At 37.7% G+C, this 13159-nt stretch overlaps 1 protein-coding gene across 2 annotated transcripts in view; it reads left to right on the plus strand.

Moving 5' to 3' along the window:
• The window catches only part of POLK (DNA polymerase kappa), an 81035-nt gene that overhangs the window by 12994 nt on the left and 54882 nt on the right, over positions 1-13159 (plus strand). The window contains exon 1 of one of the 2 annotated variants that reach the window (XM_065941118.1): positions 10553-10573. The exons of the other annotated variant lie outside the window; for it this stretch is intronic. The gene's annotated coding sequence lies outside the window, so the exon portion shown is untranslated. Of the gene's footprint in view, positions 1-10552; positions 10574-13159 lie in introns of those variants that run through there. 2 annotated transcript variants of the gene reach the window in all.

The raw sequence follows: 13159 nt of genomic DNA on the forward strand, positions 1-13159 counted from the left end.
ATATTATTAATAATATTATTAAACATTTAAGCACCTGTTAGAGCCAGATTACTTTCTAGGTGTGTTGCATGGTTTTTCTTTAGTTTGACAATTTTCTTAAAAGAAAATTCATCCACATATGTTTTTAGGGTGCAACAACATATAATAAAGCCAGTTTATAATTTTTTTTCTGACTGATAACTACGGGAGGGTATTTGCTAGCCAGGCTGTGTTCTACTTACCCATAAATAATTTAAGTGATCTCTAGAGCCTGTTGCAATCATCCTTTTGTCTAATGTTGATAAAGGAGTTATATATTGATCTAACTTTTATGACATGAAAAGTAGTCATTGGCATTTATCATCATGTTATTTTATATATATATATTTTTTGGAAGTAATTTAGGAGTAATTTTGAGAAGTGACAACAAAGAGATAGAGAACAACAACCTTACTAGAAATTATAATAACACATAGTAAACTCAAGTTTTTATTTCATATTTTCCTGAAATAGGTCATGTCCTTTGAAAGTAGCTATTTGCTCATTGACTTTTATGTGTGGTCCTGGAACTATCCATTTTCAAAATAAAATGGAAGAGTGAACAATGCACTTTTAAGAATAAAAAACAAATGTGGCATTCCCACCCAATTTGTTGTTCAACATGGAGGACTTCATCATAGGGTATTTTGCAAGAATTTGGAACATCCCATTTTGCCAACAGGATGTATGACAGTGTTCTTTCATCCTTTATGATGTTTGTGCACTAAAAGTTACTTAATATACTTTGTAAGTGTACAAATGCTTAATGCAGATATATACACAAAGGAAACAGGAAATGATGATGAAGAAATTAAAAATTTATTGGCCTTCATTCTAACTGGCATTTATAAACATAAAATTGAAGATGTTTGACAATTATGAAGGAAAGAGAATGGTTGCTTTTTTTTTAAGCTAGATTATGTATGTTAATATTTGTAATGTCATTGCATTTGAATGATACAAGTGCAAGATAAAAGCCAGAAGTAATGATATGCTAGAAGCTACTATTAAAGATGCATATGAAATCTGGGATCTATATTTTAGTATTAACTCTTTGAAAGTAAGTATATGACAAGACTCAATACTATGGACAACACAGTAAGAAAACTGAGGAATGATGTAATAGTGGTAATTTATTTCACTACTAGAGCACCTTTCTAGATGATTCCATTCCAATTTTTAAAATAATTGATTAGCAATGATTAAATAATTCATAGAATGATAAAATAATAAAATATAGGAAAAATAAAATACCATAAAATGTCTTTAATTTATAGAGATCACCATAATGTATCTTCTTTTTTTTTTTTTGAAATTTTATTAGTTGGAGGCTAATTACTTCACAACATTTCAGTGGGTTTTGTCATACATTGACATGAATCAGCCATAGAGTTACACGTATTCCCCATCCCGATCCACCCTCCCACCTCCCTCTCCACCCGACTCCTCTGGGTCCTCCCAGTGCACCAGGCCCAAGCACTTGTCTCATGCATCTCACCTGGGCTGGTGATCTGTTTCACCATAGATAATATACATGCTGTTCTTTCAAAACATCCCACCCTCACCTTCTCCCACAGAGTTCAAAAGTCTGTTCTGTACTTCTGTGTCTCTTTTTCTGTTTTGCATATAGGGTTATCGTTACCATCTTTCTAAATTCCATATATATGTGTTAGTATGCTGTAATGTTCTTTATCTTTCTGGCTTACTTCACTCTGTATAATGGGCTCCAGTTTCATCCATCTCATTAGAACTGATTCAAATGAATTCTTTTTAACGGCTGAGTAATATTCCATGGTGTATATGTACCACAGCTTCCTTATCCATTCATCTGCTGATGGGCATCTAGGTTGCTTCCATGTCCTGGCTATTATAAACAGTACTGCGATGAACAATGGGGTGCATGTGTCTCTTTCAGATCTGGTTCCCTCAGTGTGTATGCCCAGGAGTGGTATTGCTGGGTCATATGGGAGTTCTATTTCCAGTTTTGTAAGAAATCTCCACACTCTTCTCCATAGTGGCTGTACTAGTTTGCATTCCCACCAACAGTGTAAGAGGGTTCCCTTTTCACCACACCCTCTCCAGCATTTATTGCCTGTAGACTTTTGGATAGCAGCCATCCTGACTGGCGTGTAATGGTACCTCATTGTGGTTTTGATTTGCATTTCTCTGATAATGAGTGATGTTGAGCATCTTTTCATGTGTTTGTTAGCCATCTGTATGTCTTCTTTGAAGAAATGTCTGTTTAGTTCTTTGGCCCATTTTTTGATTGTGTCATTTATTTTTCTGGAATTGAGCTTCAGGAGTTGCTTGTATATTTTTGAGATTAATCCTTTGTCTGTTGCTTCATTTGCTATTATTTTCTCCCAATCTGAGGGCTGTCTTTTCACCTTACTTATAGTTTCCTTTGTAGTGCAGAAGCTTTTAAGTTTCATTAGGTCCCATTTGTTTAGTTTTGCTTTTATTTCCAATATTCTGGGAGGTGGGTCATAGAGGATCTTGCTGTGATTTATTTCGGAGAGTGTTTTGCCTATGTTCTCCTCTAGGAGTTTTATAGTTTCTGGTCTTACATTTAGATCTTTAATCCATTTTGAGTTTATTTTTGTGTATGGTGTTAGAAAGTGTTCTAGTTTCATTCTTTTACAAGTGGTTGACCAGTTTTCCCAGCACCACTTGTTAAAGAGGTTGTCTTTTTTCCATTGTATATCCTTGCCTCCTTTGTCAAAGATAAGGTGTCCATAGGTTCGTGGATTTACTTCTGGGCTTTCTATTCTGTTCCATTGATCTATATTTCTCTCTTTGTGCCAGTACCATACTGTCTTGATGACTGTGGCTTTGTAGTAGAGTCTGAAGTCAGGCAGGTTGATTCCTCCAGTTCCATTCTTCTTTCTCAAGATTACTTTGGCTATTCGAGGTTTTTTGTATTTCCATATAAATTGTGAAATTATTTATTCTAGTTCTGTGAAAAATACCATTGGTAGCTTGATAGGGATTGCATTGAATTTATAGATTGCTTTGGGTAGGATAGCCATTTTGACAATATTGATTCTTCCAATCCATGAACATGGTATGTTTCTCCATCTGTTTGTGTCCTCTTTGATTTCTTTCATTAGTGTTTTATAGTTTGCTGTGTATAGGTCTTTCATTTCTTTAGGTAGATATACTCCTAAGTATTTTATTCTTTTTGTTGCAATGGTGAATGGTATTGTTTCCTTAATTTCTCTTTCTGTTTTTTCATTGTTAGTATATAGGAATGCAAGGGATTTCTGTGTGTTAATTTTATATCCTGCAACTTTACTATATTCATTGATTAGCTCTAGTAATTTTCTGGAAGAGTCTTTAGGGTTTTCTATGTAGAGGATCATGTCATCTGCAAACAGCGAGAGTTTCACTTCTTCTTTTCCTACCTAGATTCCTTTTACTTCTTTTTCTGCTCTGATTGCTGTGGCCAAAACTTCCAACACTATGTTGAATCGTAGTGGTGAGAGTGGGCACCCTTGTCTTGTTCCTGATTTCAGGGGAAATGCTTTCAATTTTTCACCATTGAGGGTGATGCTTGCTGTGGGTTTGTCATATATAGCTTTTATTATGTTGAGGTATGTTCCTTCTATTCCTGCTTTCTGGAGAGTTTTAATCATAAATGAGTGTTGAATTTTGTCAAAGGCTTTCTCTGCATCTATTGAGATAATCATATGGTTTTCATCTTTCAATTTGTTAATGTGGTGTATTACATTGATTGATTTGCGGATATTAAACAATCCTTGCATTCCTGGGATAAAGCCCACTTGGTCATGGTGTATGATTTTTTCAATATGTTGTTGGATTCTGTTTGCTAGAATTTTGTTAAGGATTTTTGCATCTATGTTCATCAGTGATATTGGCCTGTAGTTTTCTTTTTTTGTGGCATCTTTGTCTGGTTTTGGAATTAGGGTGATGGTGGCCTCATAGAATGAGTTTGGAAGTTTACCTTCATCTGCAGTTTTCTGGAAGAGTTTGAGTAAGATAGGTGTTACCTCTTCTCTAAATTTTTTGTAGAATTCAGCTGTGAAGCCATCTGGTCCTGGGCTTTTGTTTCCTGGAAGATTTTTGATTACAGTTTCGATTTCCTTGCTTGTGATGGGTCTGTTAAGATCTTCTATTTCTTCCTGGTTCAGTTTTGGAAAGTTATACTTTTCTAAGAATTTGTCCATTTCATCCAAGTTGTCCATTTTATTGGCATAGAGCTGCTGGTAGTAGTCTCATGATCCTTTGTATTTCAGTGTTGTCTGTTGTGATCTCACCCTTTTCATTTCTTATTTTGTTAATTTGGTTCTTCTCTCTTTGTTTCTTAATGAGTCTTGCTAATGGTTTGTCAATTTTGTTTATTTTTTCAAAAAACCAGCTTTTAGCTTTGTTGATTTTTGCTATGGTCTCTTTTGTTTCTTTTGCATTTATTTCTGCCCTAATTTTTAAGATTTCTTTCCTTCTGCTAACCCTGGGGTTCTTCATTTCTTCCTTCTCTAATTGCTTTAGGTGTAGAGTTAGGTTATTTATTTGGCTTTTTTCTTGTTTCTTGATGTGCGCCTGTAATGCTATGAACCTTCCCCTTAGCACTGCTTTTACAGTGTCCCATAGGTTTTGGGTTGTTGTGTTTTCATTTTCATTCATTTCTATACATATTTTGATTTCTTTTTTCATTTCTCCTATGATTTGTTGGTTATTCAGAAGCGTGTTATTTAGCCTCCGTATGTTTGAATTTTTAACAATTTTTTTCCTGTATTTGAGATCTAATCTTACTGCACTGTGGTCAGAAAAGATGACTGGAATGATTTCAATTTTTTTGAATTTTCCAAGACCAGATTTATGGCCCAGGATGTGATCTATTCTGGAGAAGGTTCCGTGTGCACTTGAGAAAAAGGTGAAGTTGATTGTTTTGGAGTGAAATGTCCTATAGATATCAATTAGGTCTAGCTGGTCCATTGTATCATTTAAGGTTTGTGTTTCCTTGTTGATTTTCTGTTTAGTTGATCTATCCATAGTTGTGAGTGGGGTATTAAAGTCTCCCACTATTATTGTGTTACTATTAATTTACTCTTTCATACTCGTTAGCGTTTGCCGTACATATTGCGGTGCTCCTATGTTGGGTGCATATATATTTATAATTGTTATACCTTCTTCTTGGATTGATCCTTTGATCATTATGTAGTGTCCTTCTTTGTCTCTTTTCACATCCTTTATTTGAAAGTCTATTTTATCTGATATGAGCATTGCGACTCCTGCTTTCTTTTGGTCTCCGTTTGCGTGAAATATTTTTTTCCAGCCCTTCACTTTTAGTCTGTATGTGTCTCTGATTTTGAGGTGGGTCTCTTGTAGACAGCATATATAGGGGTCTTGTTTTTGTATCCATTCAGCCAATCTTTGTCTTTTGGTTGGGGCATTCAACCCATTTACATTTAAGGTAATTATTGATAGGTGTGGTCCCGTTGCCATTTACTTTGTTGTTTTGGGTTCACGTTTATACAATCTTTCTGCATTTCCTGTCTAGAGAAGATCCTTTAGCATTTGTTGAAGAGCTGGTTTGGTGGTGCTGAATTCTCTCAGCTTTTGCTTGTCTGTAAAGCTTTTGAACTCTCTTTCATATCTGAATGAGATCCTTGCTGGGTACAGTAATCTAGGTTGTAGGTTATTCTCTTTCATTACTTTCAGTATGTCCTGCCATTCCCTTCTGGCCTGGAGGGTTTCTATTGATAGATCAGCTGTTATCCTTATGGGAATCCCTTTGTGTGTTATTTGTTGTTTCTCCCTTGCTGCTTTTAGTATTTGTTCTTTGTGTTTGATCTTTGTTAATTTGATTAATATGTGTCTTGGGGTGTTTCGCCTTGGATTTATCCTGTTTGGACTCTCTGGGTTTCTTGGACTTGGGTGGCTATTTCCTTCCCCATTTTAGGGAAGTTTTCAGCTATTATCTTCTCGAGTATTTTCTCATGGCCTTTCTTTTTGTCTTCTTCTTCTGGGACTCCTATGATTCAAATGTTGGGGCGTTTCACATTGTCCCAGAGGTCTCTGAGGTTGTCCTCATTTCTTTTGATCCTTTTTTCTTTTTTCCTCTCTGCTTCATTTATTCCCACCATTCTATCTTCTACCTCACTTATCCTCTCTTCTGTCTCCGTTATTCTACTCTTGGTTCCCTCCAAAGTGTTTTTGATCTCATTCATTGCATTATTCATTTTTAATTGACTTTTTTATTTCTTCTAGGTTTTTATTAAACATTTCTTGCATCTTTTCTGTCTTTGTCTCCAGGCTATTTATCTGTAACTCCATTTTGTTTTCAAGATTTTGGATCATTTTTATTATCATTATTCTAAATTCTTTTTCAGGTAGATTCCCTATCTCCTCCTCTTTTGTTTGACTCGGTGGGCACTTTTCATGTTCCTTTACCTGTTGGGTATTTCTCTGCCTTTTCATCTTGTTTAGATTGCTGTGTCTGGAATTGGCTTTCTGTATTCTGGAGGTCTGTGGTTCCTTTTTATTGTGGAGTTTTTACCCAGTGGGTGGGGTTAGACGATTGGCTTGTCAAGGTTTCCTGGTTAGGGAAGCTTGTGTCGGTGTTCTGGAGCGTGGAACTTGATTTTTTCTCTTTGGAGAGCAATGGAGTGCCCAGTAATGAGTTTTGAGATGGGTCTATGTGTTAGGTGTGACCTTGGGCAGTCTGTATGTTGACGTTCAGGGCTGTGTTCCTCCGTTGCTGGAGAATTTGCGTGGTATGTCTTGCTCTAAAACTTGTTGGCTCTTGGGTGGTGGTTGGTTTCAGTGTAGGTATGGAGGCTTTTGGACAGTCTCTTATTACTGAAAGTTCCATGTAGTCAGGAGTTTTGTGGTGTTCTCAGGTTTTGGGCTTAAGTCTCCTGCCTCTGGATTTCAGTTTTATTCTTCCTGTAGTCTCAGGACTTCTCCAACTATACAGCACTGATAATAAAATTTCTAGGTTAATGGTGAAAAGATTCTCCCCCGTTAGGGACTCCCAGAGAGGTTCACAGAGTTACATGAAGAGGAGAGGGAGGAGGGAGATAGAAAAGAGCAGGAGGAGAAAAAGGGGAACTCAAGAGGAGAGAGACAGATCTACGCAGTTGTCTGTTCCCAGAGTGTTCTCTGTAGCCCAAACACCCACAAAGATTCACAGAATTGGATTGGGAAGACAAGGGGAAAGGAGGAAATAGAGGTGTTCTGAGGTAGAAAACGGAGAGTCAAGATTGGAAGAGAATAATCAACACACTCCTGAATAAAAATGGGAGCTGAATATTGGATTCTTAAATGTTCACAATTTATATCATATACTGAAAAACAAAAATTAAAAATCTAGAGTAGAGGTTAGACTCTTAAAAATACTATATTAAAAACAAAAACCAAAACACCCCCCAAAAAAAATTTTAGAAATATAGGGCTTCTCTTCTTTTTTTTTCTTTTTTTTGTAAGGTTATAGTGTATTGAAAATGAAAATTAAGGAGTAGTAGAGGAGTACTAGAGGACTTTAAAAGAAATAAGAGAAAAAGAAAAATAGAAAATAGAAGAGAAAAAGAAAAAAAGAAAGAGAAAAAAATTTTCCCTAATTAAAAAAATCATAAAAATTTATGAAAATGAAAGTTAAGGAGTAATGGGGGAGTAATAGGGAATTTTAAAGGAAAATAAAAGAGAAAAAAGAAGAAAAATTTTTTTTTACTTAAAAAAAAAAGTAAAAATATATCTAGGAATTTCTCTGGAACTGTTGCGGTCAGTGTGGGTTCGGCTCAGTTTCAGATAGCTCCTCATTCCAGCTTACACTTCTCGATATCTACCGGCCTCTTCCGGTGTAGTCAGTGTTTTCTACAGGGATTTTAATCTGTTGCACCGGTCCCTTCTGAAGCGATTCCCTTTGTTTCTTTGGCTTCTGTTTGCCGGTATCTTCAGAGCCTCATTTCCGCCCTGACACAGGCGGGCGGAGGTGGACTCTTATTCAGGTAGCTAGTTCCGTAGCGCTGCGGGGAGGGGCTGTCGCTTCGGGAGGGGCTGTCGCTTCGGGAGGGGCTAGCGCTGCTTTCTCCGTCTGCACTGCTCAGGCTCCCGGCTGCTCTACATGGAGCGCGCCCCGCGCTGTGCGCGGTTCCAGCCCTCGGGTGTTCCACAAAAGCGCGGAACAAAAAGCTGCGCCTGCTCTTTGTGCCTTCCGCGTCAGAGCGGTCCAGGCAGCCAGGGGCTTGGCGGTCGCACTCACCCCGGGTGCGGCGCGCCCACTCCGTTCCGCGGTCCCAGTCTCAGATTCCGCCGGCGCCAGTCCGGTGCGTGCGCCCTCTGCCCTCCGTCCCCAGCCCCAGTCCCCGCCCGCGCTGGTCAGGTGCCTGCGCCCTGTGTCTCGCCGCGACCCTCCCGGCGGATGTCGACCATCCAGAATCTCGGTCCCTTTGTTCTGTAAATGGCCGGCAGTGTGTTCGGCCGGTTAATTTTCTCTCTCTCTTTTGCTCTCCCACAGTTCAAGCTGGGAACTCACAAAAGCTCCCTCCGATTGTCCTCGGCACTCAGGCCCGGACCCTACCCCAAGCAATGCCGCCCGCTCCTCTCCATTCCGCCCCCACTTGCTGGTGGCAGATGCGGGCATCTGGGGTACTTTTCTGCTGGGAGTTGCTTTTAGGCTCCTAATCTGTGGGTTTTATTTATTGTTTCCCTCCCAGTCAGGTTGCCCTCCGAGATTCAAACACTTCCCCCAGGCCCGCCAGTGCGAGAGTTTCCTGGTGTCTGGAAACGTCCCTTATTAAGACTCCCTTCCCAGGACAGATCTCCGTCCTTAGCTCTTTTGTCTCACTTTTTATCTTTTATATTTTGTCCTACCTCCTTTCGAAGACAATGGGCTGCTTTTCTGGGCGCCTGATGACCTCGGCTAGCGATCAGAAGTTGTTTTGTGAAGATTGCTCTGCGTTCAGTTATTCTTTTGATGAATTTGTAGGAGAGAAAGTGGTCTCCCCGTCCTGTTCCTCCGCCATCTTGGCTCCTCCCCCCATAATGTATCTTCAAGTTGTGAAAAATTCAAATAGATTCATATAGAAATTGTAAAATAAGGATCAGAATATTATAAGAATCAGAATATTATCTGATTCTAAATAAGAATCACAATAATTAATTCTGATTTTAAAAAGTTTAAGTTTGAGACTTCCTTGGTGGTCCAGTGGCTAAGACTGCGCTCCCAATGCAGGGGGCCTGGGTTTGATCCCAGGTCAGGGAACTAGAGCCTGCATGCTGCTACTAAGACCCTGTGCAGACAAATAAATTATTTTTAAAAATGTAAATCTGTTTTGTTCCTTGGAAGATTCCTAAGAAGGAATAAGATTTGAGATGTCAATTCCTATAATGAAGTTGCTCAAAGAAAAAAACTCAAAAACTAAAATTGAATCCAATAGCCCTTTGTGGTATACCAAGGGTTAATATAACCACATTCCTTAATTTTATTTCATAACCAAACCTGAACTAGTTTCTGTTTCCTTTCCTGTCTCAGGTGAAAAGTTTAAAACATGTTTGTATTTCCTTCTCCAATTTCAGGCAGAAGGTTAGCCATTATAATTCATTCCAAGATAATGGCCAAATGACAGACACACCTTAAATATCAAAGCGCATCTTAATATATTACAGGTTCATTTCTCTTTGCCCAATCCAGCGAAATTTTTGCACTTTTAAAAACTAGATGGAGAAAATGTAAGAATAGATGTATTTTTAAAAAAATCATGTAGGGGCTTCCCTAGCAGTCCAGTAGTTAAGACTCTGCAATTCCACTGCAGCGGGTGCAGGTTTGATTCCTGGTGGGTGAACTAGGAGCCTATAAGCTACACAGCATAAACTAAAGAAGTAAAAAATGAAGTTATAGTAATTTTCTGGAATCAAATATAAAGTATATGATAAAGATTTGACCTTAGGGACATCACAATAGTTCATCTTTGTTAGAAATAGCTAAAATACTAAAAATGTTTCAGTTTTTCACATACGAAAAGCATGGCTGTCATGTATATACCATTGTAGCAAGCATTTCACAGTAGAACCATACTTCATGTATCATGATCTGAGAAAATGATAAAAAACTAGCAAGAATTCAAGGGAATCAATAAACAACATGTGGTAATACTTACTTTTGCCTCAATCAGACATGTTAAAAGATGTATGAAGTAAATACTGGCGAATTTCAGAGGCAAAGCCCTTCTCTTTGCTTCTTTCTGTGGATTATTGGTAGTTTGTTTTGTTTTGTTGGTGGTGGTGCTTTTTTATGGACTAAGAACCCAGACTATTTTGTGAGTAAGATGAGTGTAATACTTGATATTTCAGTTAGTAAACAGTATGTGTGTGCTCAGTCACCCAGTCGTATCCAACTCTGTGACCCCATGGACTGTGGCCCACCAGCCTCCACTGTCCATGAAATTTTCCAGGCAAGAATACTGGAGTGGGTTGCCATTTTCTTTTCTCCAGGGCATTTTCCTGACCTAGGGATCGAACCCTCATCTCATGTCTCCTGCATTGACAGGCAGATTCTTTACCACTGCACCACCTGGGAAACCCAGCAAAACAGGTACATAATTCAAATCGATTTGTAAGTCATATTCTTGGGGGGGAAAGTTGGGAATTTTTGAAGCCTTGGAGGCATTTTTTCTCTTTCTCAAAAGGGGATATTTTGGAAAAAGAGAAAAAAGTAAAGGCAGTGGAAGGGTGGGAGGGGATAAGGAAGATAGCTGTGCTGCATATCAGAAACAGAGGAAACCTCCAGTTAGTTCTTTAAAAGAACAGATGAAAGAGGAAGCAGGAGTAGAGAGGGAAGTGTTCACGGAGAATATAGGAACTGGGTCTAGATATGTCCTTTAAAGGAAGGTATGTGTCTAGGCACAGCATGACCAAACTGGTGAAACCAAGACTAGGAGGAAAAACGGGAAAGTCAGAAAGAAATAACATCATATAAGGAACAACAACTTAAGTGATTATGGTCTTAACAGATATAATGGAGACTAGAAAACAGTGAAGCAACAGCTGTAATTCCCTGAAAGAAAATGAACTCAGTTCTATATCTGATGAAAATATCTTTCAAGAATAGAGGTGAAACAAGCCTACTGGCATCTTAGGCAGTATTTACATATTTAGCATACAAATTTAAAATGTGGGCTCTGGAGACAGAATCTGGAATTGAATTCAGGCTTGGACACCTTCTCTTTATATATCTTACTGTCATGTACTCTGTTGGGATAATATATAAGTTAGTGAATAAACATGAAGAATAAATTAGAGAATGCTTCTTAAACAGGTGCCTAGTATATGGTAAGTTGTTAGAACATGTTAGTTATCATTTATTCATACGTGTTTTTAGAAAATGTAGCTAACCTTGTGGAATTTCATATTTTCTATTTTTATCTGTTCTATTTTTTCCCTCAACTTTACTGAATTTGGCTATCCTTGAAAACGGAAGAAACCACTGACAGTGTTGTGAAAGAGAAGTCATTGTTGCTGCTACTTTGATCTGTACAAAGACCATAATTAGGAACTCTCATTGTCATTAAAAAAAAATCTTTTTATGAATAATGCTTTCCCTTTATTTTCTGCATTACTTTAGGGAGAAATATAGGGCTTTTTATTTTGATAATTGATTTTGCTATGATTATTGAAGAAATTGCCCTTCAGATCACTAGGAAGATCTGCAGTTAATCCCCCAAATGTAGTTTTATTTGTATAGTGTTTCTAACATTCTAAGATACTCTTTAAAATTTCCTAGTTTTTAGAAAAGTCTGAATGAACATCATATTTTCATAGTTTTACTTTAGTTTCTTTGTTATTATTTCGTATTCTTCATTTGAAGACTTCCTAGGCTTTTAAAAGCATTTTCAAGACTGCAATATCATTTAAAATATTACAGCAAATGTATCATATTTTATGTATTATAACTATTAACATTATCAATCATGCCACTTTGATGTTACTTCCATATTAGTCTACAAAACAAATACTCTTCTTTTTTAAAAATTTCAATTTTCTATTTCACCTTTTTTGTGTTTATAGTGTTAAGTATGACACCTTTGAAGCCAAATCTGAATAGTATCAATCTCTATAACTTTAAGGTACTTACTAAATCTGTGCCTTGGTTTCCTCATCTCTTTTGAAAATTAAATAGGGTAATGCATGTTAAACACTGTAAGATCAAAACACTTTTACAGTTATTGCATTTAAAAAGATTTAACAAGCTGTTACCGTTAATTTTATTCCTGTTTATTAATCTGCCCATCATTCATTCATTCAACATGCACTTATTAAATAACAGGCTCAATGACCTATCACTGTACCCAGATTTTGCCCTCTTGAATTTTATATTGGTTATTTAGTTGATCAGGTTATTAGTATGTTTACAATTTTCACATTTATTCAGATGAAAACAGTTGGGGAATTCCTAGGCTGTTAGGACTTGGAGACCTAATATCCCACAAGCTGCATCATTTAGTTCAGTTGCTCAGTTGTGTCCAACTATTCGCAACTCTGTGGAATACAGCACGCCAGGTTTTCCCGTCCATCACCAACTCCCTGAGCTTGCTCAAACTCATGTCCATCAAATGAGTGATGCCGTGCAACCATCTCATCCTCTGTCGTTCCTTTCTCCTCCACCTTCAGTCTTTCCCAGCATCAGGGTCTTCTCCAATGAGTCAGTTCTTCACGTCAGGTAGCCAAAGTATTGGAGTTCCAGCTTCAATATCAGTCCTTCCAATGAATATTCAGGACTGATTTCCTTTAGGATGGACAGGTTGCATCTCTTCGCAGTCCAAGGGACTCTCAGGAGTCTTCCCCAACACCACAGTTCAAAAGCATCGATTCTTCAGCGCTCAGCTTTCTTTATAGTTCAGCTCTCACATCCGTACATGACTACTGGAAAAACCATAGCTTTGACTAGATGGACCTTTGTTGGCAAAGTAATGTCTCTGCTTTTTAATATGCTATCTAGGTTGATTATAGCTTTTCTTCCAAGGAGCAAGAAAGAGTCTTTTAATTTCATGGCTGCAGTCACCATCTACAGTGATTTTGGAGCTCAACAAATAAAGTCTGTCACTGTTTCCATTGTTTCCCCATCTATTTGCCATGAAGTGATGATACTGATTGCTTTGAACTTCGTTTTTTGAATGTTGTT

The sequence above is a fragment of the Muntiacus reevesi genome, chromosome 7 (assembly GCF_963930625.1).
Source record: "Muntiacus reevesi chromosome 7, mMunRee1.1, whole genome shotgun sequence".
Classification (NCBI taxonomy): Eukaryota; Metazoa; Chordata; class Mammalia; order Artiodactyla; family Cervidae; genus Muntiacus; species Muntiacus reevesi.